At 43.7% G+C, this 18817-nt stretch overlaps 1 pseudogene; it reads right to left on the bottom strand.

Annotated features, from left to right (window-relative positions):
* Nucleotides 1–17176: 17176 nt before the first annotated feature.
* Nucleotides 17177–17523, bottom strand: LOC112063780 (UPF0235 protein C15orf40-like; annotated as a pseudogene).
* Nucleotides 17524–18817: the final 1294 nt, after the last annotated feature.

Here is an 18817-nt window from a genome sequence, read left to right as displayed (position 1 = left end):
CCTGGGCATATGCCACCCTCCCAGCACCGGGATGTGTTCACCAACCTGGAAGCTCTGTTATTCCTTTTTACCTCAGTGACTGAGGGACCTTCCTGGACATTTTGCCTCATTTGACTCAAGTGTAAAATGGGAATGACAGTTTTTACCCCAAAGAGTTGTTGTGAAGAAGAGATGTGGTCCACATGCACAGATTTGTGGCACATAGTCGTCCTCTGAATGGCAGTTGTCTATTAGTTCAGGCTAGGTCCAAATTTTCAATGAATGGAACCTAATTACTGAGTTGTGCTCTTCCAAATGGCCCCATGTTGCTCCCTTCAGTTTTCTCTTAAATAAGACACATTAGTACATCTCAAGGGAAGTACATCAGTAACTTCCCGGGCGTCTCTATAGGGCCCCTAGGCTCCCTGATCCCTGCGTCTTTTGCACGGCTTGCTCCTGTTGCAAAGATTGTTTTCTAATAAGTCAAACATTGACTCAGGTGAATTAGAACACAATTGCTGTGGTATTTCCCAGGGGTTTGCCTTTGAAATCAGCAAACAAATCAAAACATCTCATTCCCCTGTAAGGATCTCAACAGGATTGTATCAGAACTCAAAGGCAAGGTGGGGTGGAACAGGAATGAGAAAAGCAACCGTCCATTTTCACTGGTACAGTAGTTGCTGTGTTGAGAGAGTCCCACAAGGAATCAAGACTGTATTGAAAATAAAAAAATCCAAAAAGCTTTGTCTGATGTCTTGCTGTGCTTAGCTTTTTGTTTGCTTACTTGTAGGGAGGCAGGGGTGAGTGCTGGGCTTCTTGAACTTTCTTATGGAGGAAACTTCAAGTGCAACTAAGAGGAAACCCATCTCCCCAGAGATCTCCACGTGTGGTCCAAACCCACAGACCACAAAGCATGGCATTTATTTGATCTTTACAATGCATATTAATTTTTCCTATATGTAATAATTTATTTTAATATGAAAATTATATTCCCCCTAAATCTCTGTAGATAACGGATGCTCCAGGAAGATGTGTGTACTGGGTTTACCCCTTGAATGGTAATACTGTAAAGAGAATGCACTCAGACTCAGACAGATATGGGTTTGAATTCTGGACTCCCCATTTTATAGTTGTGTGACCTGTGGAAAATGAGTTAATTTTTCTGGGCCATTTATCTCATCTGAAAGAAAAGAGATAACAATATTTCTTTGGCAGGGTTGTTGTGAGGATAAGAATTAAATGAGATAATGCATGTAAAGTGTCTAACAAAGTAAGTGATAACATGTGCACAGGAAAGAGAATTACAGTATTGTGTTAGTTTCAGATGTACAGCAAAGTGATTCGGTCATATATATATAATTTTTTTCATTTCTTTTCCATTATATTGTATTACAAGATATTGAATATAAGTTCCCTGTGCTCTACAGTAAATCCTTGTTGTTTATCTATTTTACATTTAGTAGTGTGCATCTGTTAATCCCGTACTCCCAATTCATCCTCCCCCCGCTTCCCCTTTGGTAACCATAAGTTTGTTTTCTATGTCTGTGAGTCTGTTTCTGTTTTGTAAATAAGTTCATTTGTACTATTTTTTACATTCCATGTATAAGTTATATTGTATAATATTTGTCTTTCTCTGTCTGACTTACTTCACTTAGTATGATAATCCCTAGGTCCATCCATGTTGCTACAAATGGCATTATTTCATTCCTTTTTATGGCTGAGTAACATTCCATCATATGTATGTATATGCCACATCTTCTTTTTCCATTTTTCTGTTGATGAACACTTAGGTTGTTTCCATGTCTTGGCTATTGTAAATAGTGCCGCTGTGATCATTGGGGTGCGTGTATCTTTTCAAATTAGAGCTTCATCTTTTCTGGATATATGCTCAGGAGTGGGATTGCTGGATTATATGGTAACTCTATTTTTCGTTTTTTAAGGAACCTCCATACAATTGTTACTTACTCTTAGAAGGAGGAAAATGAAGAAATTTTTCTCATCTTCTTGATTGCTGGAAGATCCCTTAACTTTAGTCTTCGTTAAGGCTGAGATCTCACAGTGGACATTGTGAAACTTTTGCAGATGTGGGATTAAGGAGCCTGGACCAGCCAGAGAGAAGGAAGGACACATAGGTAAAGAATGGACTCTATTTGAACAGCGACTTTGATTTCCTTCAGCTGGTGGTTGCCAACGATCTGTTCCTGAAAGACTTGCTTATATTTATGTGGATCTACATGTTTATTCACATAGTCATGTGCTCGACCTTGGAGTATTTATGGCACATTGAGCTGCCTATCCCCATTCATTTGGTTCCTCTTATTTGCTTGATTTCTTTGCCTGAACAGATGGATTTCAGACATTCAAAATGCCTTGTCAAGTAACTATGGTAGGACAAAATCAGAAGATAAAAACCAAGGTTTTTCCTCCTGGTTCCTTTTCTGGTTTTCACTATTTTCTTTCTTTCTTTTTTTTCCTCTCTTTTTCGGTCACAAAGTTTTTATTGCCTCCAGGGGAGGAGTGGAATGAAGGGGAGCATTAAGGCATCTCTTAATGGCTTTCAAACAAGTATCTGAATGGAATTTGAGGGATAGTGGTGGACACAATTGTCTTGATAGCCCAGGCTATCAAGAACTTTGTTTTTTGGTTTTATTTTTGACAAAGGTATTTTGCAGCCAGAGTTTGTCATAAGCCTTAGAGTGATATGGTAGGTTTAAGGCCACATCTTTGAATGGAATACAGCACATTAGATTGAATAGAATAGAATATGGCAGAAGTGATGAGATGTCACTTCGAGAACAGTGGCTTTCGTCTTGGGAGCTGTCCCTCACTCTCTCGGTGTGCTGGCTCTGGGGGAAGCCAGCTGTCACGTCGTGAGGCAGCCTTGTGGAGGGGCCCACGTAAGTGAGCTGGAAGCAGGATTTTTGAGGCCTGCCACATCGCGTGAGGGAGCTTGGAAGCAAATCCTCCCCCAGTCCAGCCTTGAGATGACTGCAGCCGGGCCAATGACAGATTGACTGCAATCTTAGGAGAGACCTTGAGGCAGAGACACTCATTTTAGTCATGTCCAGTTTCCTGACCCATAGAAACCGCGAGATCATCAATGTTTGTTCTGCTGAGCTGTTAAGTTTTGGGATCATTTGTTATACAGCAGTAGATAACTAATATATGTGGCCAATGCATGCTGGTATAAAATCAGTTTTTCTTCCAAAGAGGTAATAAAGATCTGATGCCTTGTTAGTGGGAAAGGGTGATCACAGAGAATGTCACCAGGGTTAAGACAATGATGGATTTCCATCTGGGGACATGGACAAATGCCCTGTCCTCCTAGAGGGGTGGATGGAAACCCTGGGTAAGTTTGAGGGGTTCTGCAAAGTAGAGAGGAATTCAGACTTTTCTTCCTGGGGAGGCAGCAGACTTACTACAGGAGAAAAGAATATCTGCTGCATTGAAATAACAGAAAGTAGAAGTAACAGCCAGTGTGACTAGGCCAGGGGTTGGCAAACTTTTTCTGTAAAGAGTCAGATAATAAGTATTTTTGGTTGTGGGCTGTTCATTCTCTGTCATAAAGTCTTAACTCTGTCCTTTAGAGTGAAAGCAGGCAACCTCCTCCTGGACCTGGAAGGGCTCCTCTGTGAGCATGAAGAGATGCAGAAGGGGCTGTGTGGACGGGAGGGTGGAGAGCGCCCCGCATTTCAGCTACATCTGTAGGTGGGTAGGACCGAAAGGGAAAGATCAAAGGGAACAGTACCTCTCAGTCGGCTGGATGACTGCTAGTAAGGAGCCAGGAATTTCTTCCCAGATTTTAATCCCTCCCTGGGAAGGGGTGTGTGTATGTGTGTGTGTGTGTGTGTGTGTGTGTGTGTGTGAGTTTACAGGGACAGTATCCTGAATTGATTGAATTCAAACCCCAAAGTCACTGAGTTTCCTTGAATTGGCAAATTTGTTTTCCTCCATCAGTGGTAAATGGAGTCTCAAGAACTAAGTTTGCATCAGTTATGGAGAAATGAAAAAGGTGACGTTTTTGCACACCCAAGCACTATGATTATGTAAAATCTGTGTGTGCTATGTGCATATAAATCGCTATAAGAAATAATATCAGAGAGATCCAGATTTTGGAGTTGGGGAAAAGCCAAAACTTCAGAGCACCTGAGTAGAAATATCATTGCCTGCCGTTCCTGGCTAATTCTAGAATTGGGCCAGCTACGTCATTTGCAGGGCCCAGTGCCAAATGAAAATACAGTTCCTTTTGTTCAAAAGGCAGGAAAAAAGCGCTGTTAAAGGTGATACAATATACAACTTTTTCCTTTCTTCTATGGTCTCTTTTTCAACTTGTGATGGTGTTTTACATTTGCTCTTTAGTGTCGTTCTAAGTAAAGGAAAATTAAAAATTTAATTATTAATAGCACTTTTACTGTTCCTCTTTATATTTTGCAATCCCTCTTTTAAATGTAAACATAAGAGTATTTCACTAATATAATCACCCAAATTACATAACTCAAAACCCCCCCAAATTACATAATTCATATTTTGCAGCTTGTACGTGCATATATATATATATATAATACATACATATATATATTTTTTCTTACTGGGACAGTAGAAATGCTACACAAAATGAACCCAGCTGTTTTAAAGCTGTTTTAAATTTCACTTCTTGGTACATGCACATTCCACCAACACTCTCTATCTTTGGCTGACAATCAGTCAGGAAGGACGGAAAGGAGAAGGGATTATGAGTTGCCTCTCTTTCCCTTTCCTTCTGTGTCATCATTTTCAGCATCTGTGGTTGACTAACAAAGGGAAGTTGTATGAGCAAGAGACGATATAGCAGGGTTCTGATTTACTTTGCTAGGGCTGCTGTAACAAAGTACCACACACAGAGGGGCTTAAACAATGGAAATTTATCGTCTCACTGATCTGGAGGGAGAAGTCTGAGATCAAGGTGTTGGCAGGGCCATCTCCCTCTGAAGGCTCTAGACAAGGCTTTTCCAGATCCCTCTCCAGCTTCTGGAGGGCCCTTGGCTTGCGGCAGCATAACTCCAATCTTCACATGCCGTCCTCCCTGTGTACGTGTCAGCGTCCAAATTTCCTCTTTATATAAAGATACCAGTCATATTGGATTAGAGCCCACGCTACACAAGTATGACCCCATTGTAACTAATTACAGCTGCCATGACCCTACTTCCCAATAAGGTCACATTCTGAGGTACGGGGGGTTAGGACTCCAGCACATGAATTTGGGGGGCAGGTGCACAGTTCAACCCATAGCAGTTTCCTTGGTTGTTCATGTTTCTTAGAGCTCATTGCCTCATTTGGAGCAAGTTCTAGTTCGAACAGAAAGCATGACCCCTTGGGGCTGGCAGTGACCCCCCCAATCAGTCATAGATGTGAGTCTTGCTAAAGTCCCCTCATCACGGGCCACCGGCTTTCTGTGTTCGTGGGGAGCCATGAACACTGTCTGGGGATGTGGCAACAAGGGACAGAGGCTGACACACACAGTGTGCCTATCTCCTCTGCTCATGTGCATGTTCCATTGTCCCATCCCCCTTCACTTACAGAACCCAGGTTCAAAGAGAAAATTATTAAGCATCTAAAGATGGCGACAGTTGAGCATTAAACCAAGCATAGGGCCTTTTGAACCTAGGGCCCTGTGGACCATATGGGTTGTACCCCTACAAAGCCAGCTCTCTCCGAACTGTGACCCAGATCTCTTACCTGAGCTTCATCCCCTGTTCTCCAGATCATTAGCAACTTGTTGGTGATCATATCCAGCCATTGAATTCCTGGAGTGCAAGGAGGTAAGTGCTTACCCAAGATTCCCCATGAGAACAGGCAGGGCTCGAGGCCCATTGCTAGGCCCCTGGGCCATTGTTTACTGTTTTCCATCCATCACCTGGCTACCTGCTTCTCAGCTACCTGTTTGCTAAGAGTTAGTGTGAATGCCTGGAGCACAGAGAGTTCTCTAGGGTTCATTTATCCCCAAGATGTGGCAGGATGCTCCTTAGGTGTGTGTGGATAGGGGACTGACTCGCTTTACCTTCTTAGATGGCAATGGAGGCAAGTGGTGAAATGGCAGCTGTTTCCCATCTAAACGGAGTTCAGGGCAATGGGACCGTGAGCAAAGCTGAGATGTTAGAAGGATCCGAATTTCCCTGTTCACTGCTCAGTGAAAAGCTTTGAATTTTTTTTTTTTTTTCTTCAGTACGCGGGCCTCTCACTGTTGTGGCCTCTCCCGTTACGGAGCGCAGGCTCCGGATGTGCAGGCTCAGCGGCCATGGCTCACGGGCCCAGCCGCCCCGCGGCATGTGGGATCTTCCCGGACCGGGGCACGAACCTGTGTCCCCTCCATCGGCAGGCGGACTCTCAACCACTGTGCCACCAGGGAAGCCCAAAAGCTTTGAATTTTGAGTGTAGGGGCTGGGGAGTGTGGAAGCCAGAAGGTGGCCTTATCATACAGCAGGGGCACAATACTTAGATCTGGCCTAAGGCAACATGCTGCAATGATGGAATTGATTTTTAGGGTTCCCTGGACATTTCCTGGTCTCCTTCTTGTCTCAGTTAACTTTTGCTCAGTAACAAACCACCCCAAACTTAGTGCCTTAACACAACACCATTCATTTGGCTCAGGATTCTGCACGGAATTTGGATTGGGCTTGGCAGGACAGTTCTGGTCCAGCCCATCTTGTTCAGGCATTTGTGGTCTGCAGCTGGGGCTTGCTGGCTGGTGAAGGGTTAGAGTAGCATTTGACCATGTCATGCCACATTCTAGACACATTCTAGAATGAATCTACCTCATTTTGTTGATCAAAGCAGGTCACAGGCCAGCTCAGATTCAAGAAGTGGAGAAGAAATAGATTCTACCTCTCTATGGAAGGAGCTATAAAGTATTGTGGCCATTTTGCAATTTACCCCATTCCCCCCGGACCCCTCTCAGCATCTCATGCCTTCCATCCAGGCCTGCTAAACTTCACCTGTCCTTGGTCTCGCTCCTTTTTTTCTCTTCCCCCTTGTTATTCCAGGGCTCTTTATTAGAGACCTTTTATGGGAAAGAGCCAGTTCATTTTAGAATAATTTGTGCCGGATAATAGGTAACAGAAGTGGGAATACTAGTGGGTTACTCTGAGACCTTTCTTGTGGTAGAAGTTCTGGGCTTTTTGGAAAACCAGGCATTAAGTCAAGTCTGTCTTAAACTTTCATGATCATAAGAAATACCTGGGAACTTGTTGAAAAATGCAGATTCCTTTATCCCATCAGAGATGTACTATTTCTGTATTTTCTAGGGGAAGCCAAGGAGTCTGTATATTTTCAAGCTTCCTGGGTGTTTTTGTTTGTTTGGTTTTTTTTTTGAATAGCTGGGTTTTGGAAACACCACCTTATTTCACTGTCCCCACAGCATCTGGCACCTATGATGTATTTGAGAGTCTTTCCATGTGTAACTGAATTGAGTGGAGCCATGGTTCTCACGTGTGGTTCCTGTTCCAGAAGCATCACTTTCTTGGGAACACATTAGGAATGCAAGTTCCCAGGTCCCACCCCAAGCCCACTGAACCAGGGAATCTGGGGTCGGGGCCACAGTCTGCTTTAACGAGTTGCACTGGAAGTGCGGAGCCTTAACCTCTGGACCGCCAGGGAATTCCCCCAGGTGGTTCTGATGCTTGTTCAAGTGTGAGAGCTGCCAGGGAAGAGCCTGTGAGTAGGGCCTCCTGGGCATCTGCACATGTGAGTGAGAAAGGCCCACCCAGGCCTTGGTCCCAATCAGGCCTGACCCTCTTGCCCTCCTGCAGAGTCTTCCTGCGGCTTCCAAGTTCCTTGAGCCGGTCCTTTGGCCCGTCCTCTCCTGTGCTAAGAAACTCACAATTTGCTGAAATTCCTTCTTCTGCCTTCTGGACAGGGCCTCTGCCCCTGCTTGTTAGGCAAAGTGTCTGTGCTGATAGAAAAATGATGGCTCTTGCTGAGCGAATAGAGCTTTTAAGATGGTGTCAAGATTTTTTCCCCCTTTGCCTGAGCAGCTTTTAAAACTCTGCACCTTAGGGGGAGTGCTGAGGGTTTAGGCATTAAAAAGGAATTGGCACGATGGGGCCACCATTCCTGCAGAGTTTCAGATCCACACTTTATTAAAGTGGGTATACACAGCACACACACACACACACACACACACACACACACACACACACACACACACACACACACACACACACACAGCCTGGGTATCAAGTTCCTTGAAGCCAGGTTCTGCTTCATTGTGGTTTCCTGGAAAGCCCTTAGCATGTAAGTCCTCGTCAGCCCAGCTGGCTGCTGGAGATTTTGTTCTGTGAGCCGGAAGTCCCCCGGGAGAGGTGGGGAGACTGAAGAAGAGAAGGGCGTGGACATTAGGAGTAAGACTTCTAGCCCAGATACACCACAAATTCTTGAACACGTTGCTTCATCTCCCTGAGGTGCAACTCCTTCTCTGTAAAATAGGACATATATTTAGATTTCACCTTTCCCTAAAACATCTTTGAAGGTTCTTACAAATATAAATGCACTTAGAAATACATAAACAGCACTTAGAAATACATAAACAAAAATTAGGAATTCCATAGGAGATTTGAACGGAGATCAGTGGTGGGAAACTGGAAAGAGAAAAACTGAATATTAAATTCGATTCTGAGAGTTTGGACAGCCCAGGAGGCCTGGAAGAGGTAGAACCAAAAGTTCTTCCTCACCCTGTCAGGTGAAAGAAGGAGATGGGTGTGCGTGGGTAGGGAGTGCAAGTGGGCTTGGGCGTGGGCTATGAAGAGGGGAGGAGGAAACAGAAGTCAGGTTAAAACACCTGTATTCCAAGCCCCGGCCCTTCTGGCTGTTTCTCTGACATCAGCTTTCCCGGAGCCCATGCCCACTGGCTTTCCTTGGCTCTGGTGTGGCTGACACTTTCCCCGGGAGGTGTGTGCAGCAGTCAAGCAGACCAGCCCTTCTTTTTCCTCCCTTGTGCTCACTAATGTGGTCAGGAGGTGTTTAGTTACGGACACTGGAATTGTCCTCCAAATGCAAGTCTGCCAATGGGGTGTCTGTCTTCAGATGCGGCTTCAAATGCGAAGCGAGTCTTTCAGTTCGAAGGAGTACAAAACATCCCACCCATAGCTGAATGTGCAAACTGAAAGGGAAGAGAGGCTATTAGTGGGTTACAGAGTCAAGCAAGAAGCCAGTTTTGCGTAGACGGGCTGGAGGGAGCTGGATGGGAATGGGGCGCCCCACATGTCATGCTCTGCTAACAGACACCTCTGAGAGGGAAGAACAAGGTGGGGGGCTCTCCCTGCCAGCTCTTGAGACAGATCACGAAGCTATGGTGAGGACAGTGTGGTATTGGCACAGGCAAGTAGATCACTGGCAAAGGATGGAGAGCCCAGACACACTCCACGCATAACTGGCTGGCACTGCAGCTCAATGAAAAAAATGGCACTATTCAATCAACATTATTTATTTATTGGCAATTGGTTATTACTACTGAGAAAAATACAATGACATCCCTAGCATCGTATAGGTTAAAACTCTATTTGTAGAAAGACTGAAATATAAAAGTCTAAAAGCTTTTACAAGAAAATAAAACATCTTCATGAACTTGATGGAAAAAAGAATTGCATAATGTTCCAAACTCACAAATCATAGCAAAAATTGAAGAATTCAATTTGCATTAAAACAAAAATTTTTTTTGTCCCTCAAAAGATACCTTTAAAAAAAGTTAGGAAGAAATAAAGAATTAATAGCCAGAATACATAAAGAACTTCTCTATATCAAAGAGAAAAAGACAGATTAGTAAAAACAGGCAAAAGAGTTAAGATATAATTTACTGAAGTGGAAACATCAATTGCTAATAAACACATGAAAAGATGCTTAACTTAATTATTAATAAAGGAGATGCAAATTAAAACTAAAATTAGGTGCTGTTTCACACCATCAGATTGGCAAAAATGAAAAGTTTGACAGGACCAACTTTTGTTAGGGTGTGGAGTGATGGGACCTCTTATCTACTGCTGTTGGAAATTGGCAACAGTAAAGTTGAGGATACGTATACGCTATTGCTCAGAAATATACCACTAGATAGATATCCTAGATGAATTAATATATACACACATACATGCATACACACATATGTATACATATATATGTACACACATATATGCAGGCATGTATATGCACATATACACATGTATACCTATGTATGCACACACACATATATGTTAGGAGACATGAAAAATAACAATCATAGAAGTATTGTTTATAATAGTAAAATATTGGCAACTTCCCAGCATCCATCCAGAGGAGAAATAATTGTCATATCTATAATGGAATTCACATTGCAGTGAAAAGGAATGAACTAGAGCTACATGAATCAATATGGATTAATTCCACAAACATAATATTGATCAAAAGAAAGCAATTTGCAAATGAATTTTTGCAGTATGATATCTACAAGAAAGTTCAATAAAGACAACAATTTTATTAATTGAACAGGGAGAAATATATATGGAAAGGAAAAAAGAAATGTAAATAAATGAAAAACCTCCAAAATCTGGACAGTTTCATCCTGGGTAGAAAGACGAAAGAGAAGGAACCTTGAAAGACACTGTATGTTGAAAATGAGTTATTTTTTAAAGCTGGGTGATGAGTTGTTATTCTTTATGCTGTTTTTTTTGTGTGTCTCAAGCATTAATAATAAAAAGGTGTAGCCCTGTTAGTTACTGACCTGACCACGTGTCCTTCCTCAGAGATGAATCAGGATTGATCTAATCCTGGCATGGCCATTCCATTTTCCTTTACCAGAGACTTTTTCCTAAATCTTCAGATTCTCCCTTTTGTATGGGATTGGGCACATAACCTATTTTCAGAGCTAAGATGAAGTGAGCTGGGTGGGGTTGGTTCTGGAAAGCTTTTATTTTCTGATAAAAGAATCCTTTTGTCTCCTGCCTCTTCTTTCCTTCTTGGGACTCCAGATGAGGATGTGATGTTTGCTACTGTGGCAGCCACCATCGTGGGGTGACAAGCACCACGGCGGAAGGCCAGTGCTCTGAGGATGGCAGAAGAGAAGAATGGTCAGAGCCGGAGTATCTGATGACATAACCAAGCCGTGGAATGACCCCTGGAACCATCCAGAACCCATAGATTTTTGTGAAGTAAACAATAATTGTCTTCATGGCTCAAGCTACTGGTGGTCTGACTTTCTGTTACTTGTGGAAAAATCTTCCTGATACAAAACCCAACAAATCATTTTCCTTTTAACCTTAGTGTTGGGCTTGCCATTCTATGAAAACACTAAGCACTTTCTCTCTTTCAAATCTCTACTCTTTTTCCCATGGACATGACCCCTTATGTCCTGGTGAACTCCTCAGCTCTAAAAGCTCTTCTGAAACGTGTTGTCTGTAATGCTTTCCCAGCGAGCCCAAGTCAACAGCACCCTTCCTTCTCGGTTGGCACCCACGTCCCCTCGCTCTGTGTTACAGCCCTTACCTTGTGTGGCCGTGCATTCCACCACGTGTCCCTTTAAGGCAGGACCATGGCACCTTCATCACTATGTCTCCAGTGGTTGACACAGTTCCGGGTACAGCATAGGGACACAGTAGGAGCTAGGCAGAATGAATGATTCTGCCTGTATCTATATCTTAGAGGGAAAACAAATCAAGTACTGAACTGGGTAACTGAGGAGGAGAGCTGTGGGGAAAGAGGAGATTAAATGGCTTTCCCAGAAATGAACACTGCCAAGCGAGCCCTTTTCTTAACAGCTCTTGATGCAATATTCCATCAGTCACATTCACATCTGCTAATGATTTTGTGTGTTCCATAGAATCACATTTAAGCTCACCAGCCTATTAAAATCCTGGTTTCCTTTCATCTCCCCATCCTAATCAGGTTTAAGTGACAATTGCTAGGGACTTATTTTCTAGGAGATAAATGAATGCACAGGGGATGCTGGGCACTTACAAAAGGATTGCTATCCCAAGACTTGAAGTACAAAAGTGTGGGCAACCTTTTTGAGAGACCCCTGTGTGCTAGGCAATACAGAGACACAGGCAATGCATTATTTAATTTGAATGGGTTTAAACATTTGCTCCGGTACTTCTCTGTATCAGTAATCATGAGACTAGAACAGGGATGACATTAAATATTTCTTACTGTCTTCTTTTTTTTTTTATTAAATTTCAGTGTGTTCTTCAGCATAAAATATTCTATTGAAAATGTTACACTATGTTCGATAACTGCTGAGCATAATGTAACTCTTAAAGGAAATAATTTTTTTTTTTTTTTTTTTTTTGCGGTACGCGGGCCTCTCACTGTTGTGGCCTCTCCCGTTGCAGAGAACAGGCTCCGGACGCACAGGCTCAGCGGCCACGGCTCACGGGCCCAGCCGCTCCGCGGCACGTGGGATCCTCCCGGACCGGGGCACGAACCCGCGTCCCCTGCATCGGCAGGCAGACTCTCAACCACTGCGCCACCAGGGAAGCCCCTTTTTTCTTTTTTAAGTAGCTGGTGTGTAGGTGTGAATGTGGAGGGGAGTCAGAGAGAAATGAAAGACAAGGAGCATCAATATGCAGAATAAACTTGAGACTTCAATGCACTGAAAGGTTGGCATTAGCTCTTTATGTAGCCAGGGCGCTGGGACCATTAATTGGTACATGTGTAGAGGAGAGCAGGCTTGGCTGAAAGAAGATTCTAGCCGCAACAGGAGTCGACTGAGGCTGAAAGACTTTTAATGCAGATCTTCATTCTGCAGAGGGTCATTTGAAAAATGTTATTTTTGCAAATGTGGGTGAATGATCATGATAGCAACGTTTAACATAATACTTATTATTTATCTAGCATGTGCATGCTTAGTGCTTTACATGCATTATCTTATTTAAAGTAATAAAAATTATATGAGTTTGATACTATTATTATTTTCATTTCGCAGAAAAGAGACTTAGAAAACTTGTCCGGGAAATCACAGAACCAGTAAAACAAGGAGCTTCCCATTTTCCTGGGAAGAGTGTATAACTCTTGTTTGGTGGCTTTGGCAAATGTTGCCTCTCCCTTTGAGTTCTAAAGGGAGGGGACCAGTATGAATAGGGGCCCAGGAGCATTCAGGGCATGAAAGAACCCACGCCTCAACCTCTGAGGCATAGAAGTTGACATTAGGACAGGGTAATAATTCCTGTCCAAGGCTGGGGTGGTGAGGGCCAACAGAGTGCTTGAAAAATTTACCATCAGACTGGAGATCTGGGACAAACGGGCTGGGCTGGCCTGGCGCACGGTCAGAAAGAAAGAGGCTGGCGTCGTGGTCCGGGATTGTGGCTGCTGGAACTTGGTCTAGAGTTTTTATGGAACTTAGAAGCATCTCCTGTCTTCTTATTGTGGATGGCAAGAAAGTGAAAGTGCTTCTCCCTGTCAAAACAGGACCTTGAACACCTGGAATCAATGAGATTGCAAACTATAAAGCTCTTCTGATACTATTTTCAAGTCTCTAAAGTGGGACTAACAGTAGCCCTCTCACTGGATTGCAGGAAAAAACAGACTGAGGGAATGTATGGAAATCACCAAGCACAGCTGGCTTCTGCCATGGTTCCCTGTCACCGAGGCTGTGGATAGTCAGAGGTTTCTAGTAATTCTCATATTGTATGTATTTCTTCTGCTGGGAGTGGTCCTTCCAGGGTTACCAGATGTGATCAACACTGCACAGAAGAGGACTCCTGGCACCCACACTCTTCCATCTGCCTTGGGTGGACTCATGACATCACCCCCTCAGCCCTGTCTTCTCCCACTCTTCGTGGGCTCACCCTCCCGTGGCTGCTGGCCTCCTTTCTCTGGCCCTTCTTCTCTTTGCCCATCAAGATACATCTGTTTTCCCTCGGGGTCCTCTCTCTTTCAGTGTTAAGAACTTTTCTACTATGCTTCAGTGCTTTAATTAAAAGAAGTTGTCAGTGGGATGGGACCCAGGAATTTAGGAGCAAGATATCAGAGTGAGAGAGCTCTTTCCAGGGCGCCTGGCAAAACGCTGACTGCAACTTCCTCTTTTGTGCGCTTAAAGCCCAACTGTGCTAAATGTCTCTGCACAATGAGACAGGACAGGACCCAATGGTGTGATCCTCCTTGTCGTCGCCGCACTTGCAGACTGGGTCCCCAGACATGCAAAATGTGGTGATTGGGCACGAGAGCTTAGCTTGTATCCTGTTTAGGTTTTGGAGAGAAACTGATTTTCTGAGAGTCTACCCACACCAAGTGGAAGTTAATAGGAAGAGAAGCGAGGGAAGATTGGTTAGAGGACAGTGGAATTTGTGTGTACCAAAAGGATTTAGTTGACATTTCTTTTCATTGGCAAAAAAAAGATATACAGTCTCTTAGTATCCAGTGGGGGCATTGGTTCCAGGCCCCCAACCTCCTCCCACTGATAATAAAATCTCTGGACAGTCAAGACCCTTCAATAAAAAGGCATAGTACTGTTGCCCCACTTCCCCATCCTTTATCCATAGGTTCCTTATCTGCTGATCAGACCATGCAGATACAGAGGGCGACTATATTACATTTCATGGACATATTTTCTAGTTCATGTCTAGCTCTGGCCAGTTCAGCTCATCAATTCGCTCACCTTGACTGAACAACCCATGATTCCAGTGGTACCAACCAGCTGGAACAGGCTTGGGGATTTGTCTCTATTTTAATTCAGCTAAAGTGGAGCAGCTGTCCCTCTGCACTGCTGACCCTGCCGAAACTTCTCTGGGAAGGTCACCACAGTTCTATCCCCAATTCCAATGTGTGCTTTTTCCTTTCTTTCTTTTTTTTTTTTTTTGATCAAGCAATTCTCAGATACCAGCTGGGTGTCCTACAATTCAACTAAATTCTAACACTATGAAGAGATCGCATCAGATCCCAGAGGTTAAGGGCTCAGTCCCACAAGACTGCATGCCCCCCCTTCAGATGCCAATGTCACCTGTCCTTCTGATGTCCAGATATAGTTGGAGGTTCTCATGACCCCCTCCTTGGGTTAATTAATTTTCTAAAGCAGCTCAGAGAACTCAGAGAAACATCTTACTTGCTAGATCACCCTTTTCTTATAAAAGGAACTTGAGAACAGCCAGTTGGAATAGATGCCCAGGGCAAGGCATGGGGAGAGGGTACTGAGGTTTCATGCCCTCTCCAGGTGTGCCACTCTCCCCAGATCGTCCCGTGTTCACCAACCCAGGAGGTCTCATTTAAATAATAAGATACCTTTATTTCTCTCATCGTAGGAAATTCCAAGGGTTTTGGGAGCTCTGTGGCAGGAACAAGGACATAGGCCAAATACATATTTCTCGTTTAAAAAAAAAAAATCACAATATCATAGTCACCAAAATTCAAGTTTCAGGGTCTGGGGAGGAAGACTCAGGAACTCCTCTCCCCAGCCCCCTCAGGGCCTGCATGTTGAAGACTGGAGATCTTGGCAAAGAGATCATAAACTTCCCACAAGTAATTTTTCCTAAATCACTATGGATTCCAGAACTGTATGGGGATTAGGAATAAACACCTCACCTCTCACCCCATCAAGAGTTGGTTAATCTTCATCTTCATACACAAAAGAACACAACTGTTTTGTGAAAGAAGCAATGAGAAAATAACCTTATGGGATATTCTTGTAACTGGCTGTTGTCCTTTCGAGAGAGACTTTACTGTTTGTAAATGATGAGCCTGGCTGCATACCCGCAATTAGCAATTGGTTAACGGCGATTCACTGAGCGCTTACTGTATCCCAGGCTGGTTTCAGAGACAATAGTGGTGTTATTCCTTCACTACAACATTCTGATTTGCTTGGTTGAGTCTGTTTGCCTTTTCCTTTGCTTCTGTCTTTTCTTTTCCCTGACCTGCTTTAATTACCCCCTCTCTTGGCTTTACTTACTGTTGCAGGAGAAGAGAGGAGACAATAGTGGCGCTGACCAGGGACTTGGGAGAGCTAATTCTAACCAGGGCTTTCTCTCTGGCTAATAGTGAGATGGAGGCAAGCCCCTTCTCCCCTGGAGGCTGGCTCACCATCAGTCAAGTGAGCCTGTTAAGTTAGACGACTGATTCTTCTCCTTTCAGTGCTGACATTCCTGGCCTTCCTCTACCAACTAGAGCTTTTTATCGGCAGAAGTTCCTTCAAGAGGACAATTATTGTATTGACAACCATTTTGTTGTCAAGAGGACAACAAAACTACTTGTTCTTTTTTTTTTTCACCTTAACAAATTACTATAATTTTATTGAACATTTAAAAACAAGATATTTATTATTAGCTTTTGAAGTTCAATATAGATATGACTTCTGATAGGTTTTTACAAATACTGAAAATAGCTTCCAGATCTTCTCTATTCTTTTGAGGATCTTAGGAGATTCATAAGAACTACCAGATTTGATGACTGAAGTTACCATCCAAGGAGGAAGAAAATTCAGTGACTTCTCAAAAATGAAAATTAACATTAAATTACAAGTCTTTTTTTTTTTTGGCTGCGTCGTGCATGGCTTGCAGAATCTTAGTTCCCCAACCAGGGATTGAACCGGGGCCCTGGCAGTGAAAGCGCCAAGTCCTAACCACTGGACTGCCAGGGAATTCCTTAAATTATAAGTCTTGATTATTCTTATTTACTTTTTAACAAAATGGTCAACAGAACTTTTAAAAAACACAAAAAATTTTTGCATTTTACATAATAAAATACATAAGCCTTTTAAAATACAAAGTGACACTACGAAACAGTGACAGGTCTTCCTCTGTCACTTGTAAACTGGATTAGAAGGCCATCCCCAGAATTCCAGTAGTGCTGTGGAAATATTTTAATTTACAATTGGGATAAACTGCATTCAACTGGGAGCCAGTGGATCTAGGTTCTAGTTGCCATCTTGCACCATGTGATCCTGCATACCCTCAAACTCTGGACGTCAGAGCCCCATGACAAAATGAAAGGGGCTGAATCAGGTCGTCTTAAATATCCTTTCCAGCTCTGTTATTTTGTAAGGCCATGAAATCAGAGTAACATGTCCCAAGCTGTTTGGGATCAGGGATTTTAGAACCTAAATTCAACATACAGTACTTTAAATCTTCATACTTCTTTTTTGTGTCCTGTTCTTATTAAATATATGTGTATTTCCCCATTCTGTGTCTTTAAATATATTTTCCTTTTTAATAGTCTTTTCACCATTAGCAATAAAAGAGTTTCTCAAGGGTGTACTTTTCATTTCTTGCTTTTATTTGTTTTCAGCTTGCTTTTTCAGTTTCTCCAAGATCTCTTCCGGAGCTGTGGAGGCCAAAAGCTTCACCGCTTTTTCACGAGATTTACCACCCTGTCACAGCATTTTGTTTGGAACCAGGTTTGGCATGGATGGCTATGGTGACACAACCTTTGGGATCAACTGCCACAGGACCTGAGGGAGGAACTGGTCTCTCTGCTTCCTGGCTCTGGCTTTTACCCTTGTTCATTGCACCAGCTTTCTTAGGCATCTCGGTGCCCAGAGGGAGCCGGGCAGCAGCCCGAGTACCAGGTCCTGTCCCCAGCTGCCTCAGCCCACAGCCGAGCCGCAGCATCCATGCCAAGGAGGCGGCAGGGAAAAAACTACTTGCTCTTATTGTGGGATTTTTTTTTTTTTTTTAATGTGGCTTTTCCCTGTGGTATAATCATATCAGCGAGAGCCTGAGTCTCTGGCATGTACTCATGGGACTGACTACACTCTTAGTACTTTTCAAGGGGAACACATATAAATCTGGGTGCATTAGGACTGAGCAGGGCAAACCTTCAAAGTCCACCCTCGTGCACTGACTGGCTGTCCATTCATAAGGCTGGCGGCCCGTGAGGATGTGGTGGCTCCAGAGATGCTGGGTCACTCAGGTGCTTTAGACAGTGTAGGACAAGCTCAGGGTGGCTGTAGGGGGTACCTCCTGGGTTAGCTGCTCAGCCCTCTGCTTTAAGAACTGCAAAAGTAGGTGACTCTTTACAGCCATGTTTGCTCCCTGCCTCTGACTGACAAAGGTGGGCATTTGATTCAAGGTCGGCTCATCAGAGAGCCTTTCCTGAGAATATAGAGTTAGGGTGGAGAAAGAGATCACTCTTTAAGGTAGCTGGACCACCCTACAGGAGATGTGGGCTGGGTGGATTCCTCCAGGCAGAAACAGAGAAAACCGCGCTACAAGAGAGAAGGAGGAAGCAGCTGTGTGGATGGGGCTGCGGTGAGAAATGGTGATGAGGATTTCCCGGTTCCTCCTCCTGCATCCTCTGGGGCCTGGCCACATTTCTGTCCTTCAGATACGGCCACATGGCTTCGGTTAGTCTCCATCACTAACAAAGGAGCCCTTTCCAATAGGGTACTTAGATAGGTATAAGCTGGAGGCTCATATTGAAGAAAAACATTTCTTCCTATACTATCATGCCCTTCATCACTTGTCCATTAATTCATTAATTCACTCATTGATTCATTCATTCAATCATTTAATAAGCAGATTTTAAAAAATTATTTTATTTATTTATTTTTGGCTGTGCCGGGTCTTCATTGCGGCACACAGGATCTTCGCCGTGGCTTGCGGGATCTTTTAGTTGCGGCACGGGGACTCTTAGTTGCGGCCTGCGGACTTCTTAGCTGTGGCATGCACGTGGGATCTAGTTCCCCAACCAGGCACCCAACCCGGGCACCCTGCATTGGGAACGTGGAGTCTTACCCACTGGACCACCAGGGAGGTCCCTAATCAGCATATATTGAGCTCTACCATGTGCTGGGCGCTGTGGTATGCGCTCTGGCGGGACTGGTGTGCAGTGCAGATAGAGTGCCTGACCTGTGACCTCATGGAGCTCACGGGCTGTCCCTGTGGCTGTCGTAACAAATCGCTACAAACAAGGT

Source organism: Physeter macrocephalus, chromosome 7, assembly GCF_002837175.3.
Source record: "Physeter macrocephalus isolate SW-GA chromosome 7, ASM283717v5, whole genome shotgun sequence".
NCBI lineage: Eukaryota > Metazoa > Chordata > Mammalia > Artiodactyla > Physeteridae > Physeter > Physeter macrocephalus.
Note: the sequence above shows the minus strand (reverse complement) of the source record. Positions and strands in the feature narration are given on the sequence as shown.